Source organism: Solanum pennellii, chromosome 4, assembly GCF_001406875.1.
Source record: "Solanum pennellii chromosome 4, SPENNV200".
In the NCBI taxonomy this organism is placed as follows: Eukaryota; Viridiplantae; Streptophyta; class Magnoliopsida; order Solanales; family Solanaceae; genus Solanum; species Solanum pennellii.
This window is the reverse complement of record NC_028640.1, coordinates 53,646,438-53,657,157: the sequence shown is the minus strand read 5'-3', so window position 1 is coordinate 53,657,157 and position 10,720 is coordinate 53,646,438. Positions and strand designations below refer to the sequence as shown.

At 32.7% G+C, this 10,720-nt stretch overlaps 1 pseudogene; it reads left to right on the top strand.

The window, feature by feature from the left end:
- Positions 1-8,770: 8,770 nt before the first annotated feature.
- Positions 8,771-10,235, top strand: LOC107016779 (annotated as a pseudogene).
- The last annotated feature ends 485 nt before the right edge of the window (positions 10,236-10,720 follow it).

The window sequence follows — 10,720 nt, the reverse complement described above, 5'->3', positions numbered from 1 at the left end:
CGATGAGCGAAGAGTCCGTAATTTTGTGGATCCTACTAGGAGATGAAGTTGATTTAGGAGTAATATAATTGATTCGGGGATAAAGAATTTAAATTAGGGATAATGAAAGAATGCTGAAAAAGTAAAAATAGGGAAGCAAAAGTGTGAAAAGTGGGAAAAAGTAAATTTTATGTGTGTGAATTACATTTTGCTATTTATTAATTTGGCCAAATACATAAACAGATTCCTAAATTTGTTGGATTTTTTCCCTCGGATATCTCAACTATGTCATTTTTCTATTGAATCATTGAACCACCCATAATTTGTTTCTTTAAAACATTGTTGGTTGATTTTGATCGGCTTTTCTATTGTAAATGCCTTCAACTGTGTTCTAATTGTAATAATTTTGATTGAAGGAATGAAGACAAACCGTGTTAGTCTCATTTGTTTTCTAATGTGTTCAAATGACTTAAGTAAAACACAATTATTCTCGAACATTTTCACTATCAATTGGACTAATGAGTTGTGGAACAACATATGTATCCTCTATCAATACCCCTCATAAATCCGGTTCAACATCAGACAACGGTATTTGCTTAAACGGAACAAATTATGGAGATTCAATGATTCAATAGGAAAATGACGTAGTTAAAGAATCTGAGGGAAAAAACCCAACAAGTTTAGGGATCTGCTTATGTATTTGGCATATTAATTAAATATACCTATAAAATATAAATAAATTATAGTGTAGCTATATTATTTTATTATTAATATTTAGTTTGACATTTTCGGTAGTTTTTCCAATTTTAAATTACTCAACATAAATGGCTTTGTACATTGTAAGTTGTTTAAATTTCACTTGTTTAATTACCATTTTTTTTAGAAGAACATGAAAAAGTTGGAGATTTGTAGTGGTATGAAATTTTTATACATACTCATAAAATATTTTTTTATCAATAACGTTATTGTGTACTAAAATATTTTAAAGAACTAATAAAATAATTAAACTTAGTGAAAATTGAGTTGAGTTGGGTCTCGACTCATTATCTGCCCCGTTTTGGCTCAATTCATATTGATCCAATCAAATTCAGTTTGGATTGGATATTGACCCGTTTGTTGTCTTGACCCATTATGATTGACCTAAAATTGATCCAATTTGCTCAATTACCGTCCCTAACAATGCCAAAGATTAAAAGAGAAGAAAAATCAATGAAACAAATGCACTTATACAAGAAAAAACTAATTAAAAACTACCAAATAGTTATCCTCTTTTGGATGAGTCGCGATTTAACAGAGCAAATGAAGATTAGCCAAGAAATGTCTAATGTTACAACCAAATTGTAGATAGCCATGTGTATTTACCATTTTTCTATGAAATAAAAAGATTAGCTATAAATAGTAATTATTTTTAGCATTCACTACTAACATTACTAATATGATAATTACATATCATAAACTAGTTGTACCGTATATGTTTTATTTAATTTTAATAATTAAATAGATTCATCTTTCATTAGATTACATGTTGCGCAACAAAAACAATAACATTTTTCCGTAGAATCTTATAAATTTGTCCTTTTATGTTCATTAGGGTTACTACCTCCACTCGACTCAATTACAAAAATTACAGTAGCATAAGATAGGGCAAAGGGACATTGATTTTGTTTTCTGTCTCAAATACGCTCGTTCAAAATCTTGGTATGTATATATACTAATTTCTTTATTAGCATAAATGTTTATGATTTTACATGCTGTATTAGAGTCTGAAACTTGAACTAATGATTTTCACTCTTGAACTAACTTTGTCTTGTTATGAGAGGCGAACTCACATTCATATGTATGGGTGCATATACATGTATATCTATATCTGACCAAAAAATAAATAAATTAACAGCACACTCTTAATGAGTATAGAGCTATCCTTGTGCTAGAGAAATCACCCACTTATTGTTTGAATCTAGCTAAAGCCCTTATTTCTTTTTAAGTTTACTGGGGCACCTGGAGTCTTCAATTCTAAAGTTCATTTTTTGTTTGGTATAGACACAAATTTTAATTTTCTATTATGACATAGATTTTAGACAATCGCTATTAAGATTGAAGAAAGAAAAATGTGTCAGAATGAGCATTTAATAAACTACAACTTTGATAGATTTAATGCATCATGTTAGGAATCTAACTAAAACAAACAAAATGATTCTTATTTAGTACTAGAACCCACAAATTCCAAAAATAAATAGTTAGGGAAAAACATAGTCAAGTTTTTTAAGTATTAAATCTTTTTTAGGTGGTTTAAAGAGTGTTGAAAGCAAATGACAAATAAAAAATAAGAAGGAAAAAAATTAATCAGTTTTCAACATATGTCCTTTCTTAATTGAACATTTTAACATTAGTTAGTGGAGAAATCAAGAATGTATCGATGATTATAATGTTGAGCTACAAGCTCCTTACATAGGAGAAGAGTCGTATTCTAGTTATACTAGGAGTCCTACTACAATACAAATGATTACATGAGTAGTAATTTATTACAAGTCAAATATCTTATCCTAGTCAACTCCTATAATGTTCAGTAGCTTAATCGTATATAACTTAGGATTTAGTAGTCTAATCCTAGTATGAATCCAACTATAACTCATCAACCTACTTCGATGGAGTTGTTCCTTCGACGTGTTCCATCAGTCATCAAGCCTCCTTCAACACTTCCCCTCAAGCTAGAGAGTAAAGGAATTGTATCTTCTAGCTTGCTGCAAAAACCAGAAAAAACATATTTTGTTAAGGCTTTGGTATGAATATCAGCTAGTTGATCCTTAGACTTCACAAATTGAGTAAGAAATTGTCCCCTGGCCCTTTTCTCACGAACAAAATGATAGTCCAGTTCAACATATTTGGTTCTAGCATGCATAACTGGATTAATTGTCATGTAAAACACACTCATATTATCATAATACAACGTAAGAACAGATCGAAGGAATACCACAATGTCGTGAAGAATATACAAAATCCAAGTTATTTCTGCGGCAGTGGAGGCTAGTGCTCTATACTCATCTTCAGCGCTCGATCAAGCTACTGTGGTCTGTTTCTTGGAGGTCTAAAAAATACAATTTGCATCTAGGTAGATACTATAACCTGTAGTTGATCTCCTAGTTGTGATACAACCTCCCGATCAGCATTTGAGTAGCCATACAACCTACATGGTGATTGTAAAATAATTCTAAGTGCAAAGTGTAGAGTGCCTTTGATGTACTTGAGTATCATTTTTACCCCTTAAAGATGTTCAATGTTAGGGTTTTGCATAAAGTGGCTTGCTAAATTCACAGCATGAGTGATATCAGGTCTTGCGAGGGTCAAATTTGAAGACTCCCTACTATCATTTTGTAAAATGATGCATATACAAGACTTCCCACAGCTTCATGCAAACCATGTTTTCTAGCCAAAGGAGTGGCTACAGCCTTTGCCAAAGTCATCTCTGTCTTGGCCAATAGCTCAGCAACATACTTGCTTTGATTTAAGTGAATTCCACCTACGAAATAGTTTACCTCAAATCCTAGGAAGAAGTGTAAAGGGCCAAGATCTTTCATAGCAAACTTCTTTCCAAGTTGTAGAACCAACTCTAAGACATGAGATGAATTACTTCCTATGAAAATAATATCATCCACATATAACAAGAGAAATATCTTGCCTTTGTGAGTTTGGAAGGGTCAGTCTTACTACAAATAAAACCAAAGTGTAAGATATGCATGCTAAACCTATCAAACCAGGCTTTTGGGGCTTGTTTAAGACCATACAATGCCTTTTTAAGTAGACATACATTCTTAGGATACTAGGGATCAATAAAACCAGGAGGTTGACTCATGTACATCTCCTCTTGTAAAGAGCCTTGGAGAAACACATTTTGACTTCTAGTTGTCTAATTTTCCTCTTTGAACTGACAACAATTGATAGAACCACCCTAATAATTGTAGCTTTAACCAGAAGACTAAATATTTCTTCAAAATCCAGCCCTTCAAGATGAAGAATCCCATTGCCACAAGTCAGGTCTTAAATCTATCTATTGTCCCATCAGCTTTTAATTTTGTCTTAAACACCCATTTTGATCCAACCAAGTTCATACCAGGAGATTTAGGCACAAAAATCTATGTCTTGTTAATATGTAAAACATCAATTTCTTCTTGCATCGATGCAAGCCAATAAGGTTATTTTAGTGATTCCTTAGTAGTATTTGGTTCTCTCACAATTTCTTTGCTGCTGCAAGCAACAAGTAACAAGTAACAAGTGTCGTTCCTTCGCCTTGTTCCTGGTTCAGGAAGTACATCAACTATTACATCAACCAAGATAGTGAACTAGAGTGTAGCATTGTCAAGTTGTTGGTCAACTGATAAATCAACTAAAATGGTTGCTTGATGATGATCATTGGCTGGACCTGTAAGAGCAACTTGTTCCTCACTGCTACTGGCAGATTCAAAATTTGCATCTGGAGTTTCGATGCTAATGTATGGATCATCAACTTCAACCTGTTCCTCAACATCTGATACTGCGCCTAAGAGGTCAATAATACTCTCATCAGCAATGGGAATATGAGGTGTACCAACATTATCACTAGTAATGCGTAGGCTAGCAACATGTATTTCCCTTGAATCATAATTATCAGGTGTCTGTAGTTTAGAGAAAGATTCAACAAAAGTAGCAAGGTGAGGTGAGACATCAATGTTAGTCTGAGATTAATTTGAAGACACATAGGGTAATGTTTTTCATCAAGCACAACATGTCTGGATATGTAAACCCTCCTTGTAGAGGGATGATAGCATCTATATCCTTTGTGTAAGTTGTTGTACCCTATGAACATACAAGAATAGGTCTTTGGACTGAACTTATTGTTACCCTTAATATATGGAAAACATCTACACCCAAATACTTTTCGGCTGTTGTAATCAGGTTGTTCCCCATGAAACTTAATAAACGGAGTCACCATCTTTAGGACTGATAAAGGCAATCTATAAATGAGAACTATTGCAGTGAGGAAAGCTTCAACCCATAGAAACAGAGGTAGGTTAGCATGAAGTAGTAGAGTTAAGTCCGTCTCCACAATATGCCTATGTTTTCTATGTGCAACTTCATGTTGTTCAGGTGTGTTAGGAAATGAAATATATCTCACAATGCCATGATCTTCCAAATTCTTAATGAAGTCTATTTGGATAAATTCACCACCTTCATCACACTGAAAAATCTTAATCTCTTTAGCAAATTATTTTTCCACCATTTTATGAAATATATTCAAACTTGTTTTTCAATGGATAAATACATGTATATCTTATGTGATCATCATAAAAAATACATAATATTTCATATGATGGGAAGATTCGACAAGAGCTGGTCCCCATAAGTCACGATGAATTTTCAATAAGGGTTTTTTCTCAATTTTATCTCTCAAACCAAAAGAAAGTTTACAACTCTTTCTCAACTGACAACTAGAACAAACAGTAGGCATTTTATTCTAACTACTAACATTGATGCAACTATTACTACTCAAAAAATTATAAACTTCAAACTAGGGTGTCCTAATCTAGTATGCCACATGTTGTTTGACGTGTTCTAGTCGTGTGCAGCAGTCAAGGCGTAGAGATTGTTGTCTTCAAAGCATAGAGTCTATTCCTTTTAGATATCATCAAATTCAAGAGTACAACAATTATCCTTTGCAAGCTTACTAACTGAGGGTAAACTTTTGTTGATCTTAGGGACTAGCAGAACTTCCTTTAACTTTAAACCTGTTCCAAATATGTTTCCAACATGTGTAATGTCTAACTTTGATCATTCCCAATAATTATTTTATTTGATTCAGTGTTTTGTTTAAGATCAGTTAGGATACCTGAGTTATGTGTCATTTGGCTACTTGCTCCTGAGTCCACATACAAGGTGTCATCAGTAGTGTTTTATACATTAGTAGTAGTCAATGCTTGTGGTAGCTCATCTGTTGGCTTGGTAAGAGTAGTCTCACCTGTAAAAACACTTAAGAGTATTATGGTTATTCCTCCCACAAATTTGACACACATCATAATTGTCTCTTTCATGACTTTCACTTGAAGGACTGTTTTGAGGACCTGGTCTGTTTCTGGTGTTATAAGGACATGTTCCTTGTGCAGCAGTCTTGAAGCCTCTTTCTCTTACATTGAAGTTATTGTTTCCTCTTCTTTGAGAGTAGTTTACTCTTCCCCTGCCTCTTTGGGCAGAGAATGTCATGTTATGGTTTTGTTGAGGCACTTTTTCTTCATTCTCCCTCATATCAAAACCCCTGAGAGCATGAACAAACTGATTAAGAGTAGGATATGGTGTCTTACATAACATGACAGTCCTGAAGGTCTTGTAAATATGACCTAGACCTCTAGCAAAATTAATCACTTTTGTTATCTTCATCTACAGGCTTGTGAATGGTTGCTAGACCGTCACATATGCCTTTAAATTCCTTAATGTATTCGTCAATTGTTTTGGTTCCTAGCCTCACACTTTGCAGTTGTTGCTTGAGATAGAACTTCTTATCTTTAGTTGCTTGAAGATATGTTTCTTCCAAGCATTTCCACATCTCCTTGGCAGTTGAGCAACCTACAATCAGGTACATGTTTTCTTTTGTCAAGGTGCCTGAAATCCAATTCCTTAGTAACACATCCTTCTCCTTCCAGTCATCAACAATGTTTTTGTCTTCAACACTCTTCTCGCCTATTAAAATTTTCTCAGTAGTCTTTCAAGTGGAACAGGTCGCTTAACGTGGTTATGTGATGAATCCGGTTAATCTAATCACTTGAATCAACTGAGTCATTTATGTCCTTCATATAAGATAGTTCATTGGCTTAAGTTTAATGGAGTAAGACGAAATAAAATAATGAAGTGAAGAGGTCGAAAGAGTGTTGGTAGAAGGGGTCATTGTGGTTTGATAAATTTTGTTGTTTTTTATTTTGATCTAATACGTTAAAGAGCGAAAAAGATTTATTGCTCTGATACCATGTAGAAATATCACAAAAGTATGTAGAAATCAAGGATGTATTGATGATTATAATGTTGAGTTACAATCTCCTTATATAGGAGAAGAGTCCTATTCTAGTTATACTAGGAGTCCTACTACAATACAAATAATTACATGAGTAGTATTTTATTACAAGTCAAATACATTATCCTAGTTGACTCCTATAATATTCAATAGCTTAGGCATACATAACTTAAGATTTAGTAGTCTAATCCTAGTACGACTCTAACTTTAACTCGTCAGTCTGCTTCGATTGATCTGTTCCTTCGAAGTGTTCTATCAGTCGTCAAACTTCCTTCAACAGTTAGTACACATAATTGATAAATAAACTCATTGAAGGCTCAAGATAGATAGTGTCCTAAAAATAAAAATAAGTTGGAGGCCGAAATTTTAATTATTTTTTATTTTTATGTGAGATTCAAATTATTTATTTCTTTTTCATAAAAATAGTTTTATTTTTATGATCTTAAACTAAAGATATATTTATACCAAAACTTTTTTTTAATCTTGTGGACTTAAACATATCATGTGGAAGTTAAATATAAAATTGATCCATATAAAAGAGTTCCATACAAATAAAAGCATTCTTGTTTTTACTACAAAAAGCTTAAGATAATTTTATTGTTACTAAAGTTAGGCCTTTCAATTTTGGGGGCCTAAGACATATGCCTCATCTTTAACGGCATTGAGTCAGGCTCTGAAGAAACCCTAATTAAAACAACAATAATAACATGAATAATTTTTTTTCAAAATAAAAGAACTATAGTATACTCCAATAATGGGTGTATCTAACTTCATGGTATAATGATACTATGATAGCAACAAAATTAAGTTATTTCAAACTTGTTTCCTCTTAAGATTGTAGTTTTATAAAAAAATTACACTATTAAGAAAGAGTAAAATATTTGTGTAATTCTAATTATGTTGTCTTGAGAAAACATAGGTTAAAGGTAACATATGGACTTATGGCTTAGTCTTGAATAATGAATATCACCTTGTTCAATTATCAAAAAAATAATAATTTATAGGAATCTGATTTTTCATTCAAGTCTTGATGGTTTTAGGTTTAATTTTGGGTTTGGATATGAATATTTGAATTAAAAAATAATACCATTTCTCATTATTTTGGTGTTCTTATTAATAGCTTATACGTAAATTAAAATTTCATGATGTATTTTTTTTATTCAGTTTCACCAAAATATTGAAATCAAGTGTGTAGTTCACTAAATTAATATTTTCTGCTTCTTGTAGAACAAATGTTTGGGGTCATGTATCCCAAAAGAGGTTAATTGTAATACTAGTAATAGTTGTACCAGGATTAAACTTACGGTCAAACATTGTACTAAAATTTCATACAAATACTATTTTTATATATACTACCAAATGGCACCTTTAGTGCTGAAGGAAGTGTCAAGTATTATCTATTCCTATAGTGTTTTTGTATAAGCACTCAATACAATAAATTTCTAGTACAATAAGTATAACATCACTAATTTAAACTTCTAAGTTCTCTTAAAATTCAATACAAAAGTACGTTATATGCGTTTGATTTAACCTAATCCATCCAAATTTACATCAAGAGTTGCGGATTAAAGAAATCAATGCAAACGTCAGCTACAGATAATTTCTTTTGCATTTTTTAAACATGGAAAAAGGTTACATTTTCCTCCTATTATGCACCTTTTCTTTTAATCTTAGAGTTGTGACATGTTTGTTTGTTGTTCGTGTAGCGTGTACTCTGACCTTACCTATCGTACTTTTCTTTACTTTCTACAGATTATCATGCCTCCTAATGAACAAAGACTTAGTTTACCTTCTCCTGATCGACTTAGCAACCTTAACATTCATTTAATTGATGACATTCTAAGTAGGCTGTCTTTTCGAGATGTTGTTAGAGTTAGTACACTTTCGAAGGACTGGCAATATATTTTCTGGAGAATTCCACATGTGAAGTTTGATCAAACAGTGTGGAAAATACCCGAGGACTTGACATCCCCTACCATTGGATTTATTCCGATTCTTGATAGTTTCCTCAGGTTTCATAGAGGAATAATATTGAACGTCACCCTCAATATTATTAATCTAATAGTGTGTCCTAATGTTGATCGTTTGATTTTTTCCCTCGACACTGATCACATTCAACATTTTGTCCTTAAACTTCCATTTACTTATCCTCTATACAGGTTGCCAAACTTCTTTTTTGATTGTTCAGCATTAAGGCATTTGTATCTCAAGGAATGTGAAATTCAGATTCCTTGTTTCTTTAAGGGATTTAATAAGTTGATTAGGCTAATATAGAAATCTGTCACGTTATCTTCTGATATGTTTGAAAGTTTGATCTCTAATTGCCCGTTGCTTGAGGATTTGGTGCTAAAAGACATAGACAATCCGTACCTCATGAGTATTAATTCTCCTAAGCTAAGGTCATTTGTCTTTCGTGGCTATATACAATTAATACATCTTGAAAATGTCCCTGTTCTTTCCAATGTTCTGTATGCGCCTAGAGAATTAGTTTTAGAGGACGAAGATGATTTTGTCAATATTTTTTCATCTATTCCTGCTCTCGAGTGTTTCAGCTGGGATCTTTTTGAGGTAAGAATTCTTCATTTTACTTAATGGTAATGCATTTTCATTTGTACTTTTTTTTTGGAATTTCAGTCATCCTTATTTTTGTCATTTTATTCGTAGGTCGATAATGGATCAACTAAAGTTATAACAACAAGGCTTCCATCAGTTCTTAACTGTCAAAACGCCTGTTCATGTCTTGGATTACTCTTGGAGATTTTTTTGAGCTTTTGTTTGCTCTTTGCATTATAAAGAGCTCTCCAAATTAGGAAGAAAATGAAATTAAGGTTGTCACTAATGTTTATTTTTCTCTCTAGCTTTTCCATGTTTTTATATTCGTATGTAATGACTTGATGGTTTTCTTCTTCATTTTTCTTAGGAATCTATCCTTAGTGATGGAGATTATTTCGAATCTGTGCCCCAGGAGGTTGTTGATGAGATTCTTGCAAGCTTTTCGGATATCACATTTAATCATCTGAGGACAGTTAAGCTTTATGATATACCATTAGAAGAGGTTGAAATGCAGCTTATCAAGGTTTTATTGGCAAATTCTCCAGCACTGGTGAAAATGGTAATCAAGCCTCGTCAAATGGAAACTAACAAATCTCTCAACGTACTTGCGGAGATAACAAAGTTTCAACGGGCATTATCTAAAGCCGAAGTTGTGTATCTTGTTGATTAGTATCGTTATCACAATCCTTCTTAATCTTTGGCTAAAATATTTTGGTAGTACAAACAGAAACGAGACGTTTGGTTGATGGAGTAGCAAGGCTGTGTTTTGCCTTTGCTTTAAGGTACTATAAAGATTTTATCTGCTTGGAAACATAGAATTGTGAACCTGGATGAATGTTTTGAATACTCTATTTGGGAACAGAGATGGTTTTACATTTCATGCTTGTTATTGATTTAAGACTTTGGTTGTTTATTTTGAAATTATGCTGTGTGTTGCAGAACTAACAAAGATTTTGCATGACATTCTTGTTATTGATTCATCTCTGAAATAAGACATGGCTTTGGAAGTTGGAACTGTCACGGGCTAATTCAGGTAGAAAATGAAAAACACATGATGATTTACATATAAAACTCGCAAAAGGAAAAAGAAAATGAAACTTTAAATGTGTCTTAATTAGCTTTTCCTTAATTTTTTCTTCTACTATATATATTCTC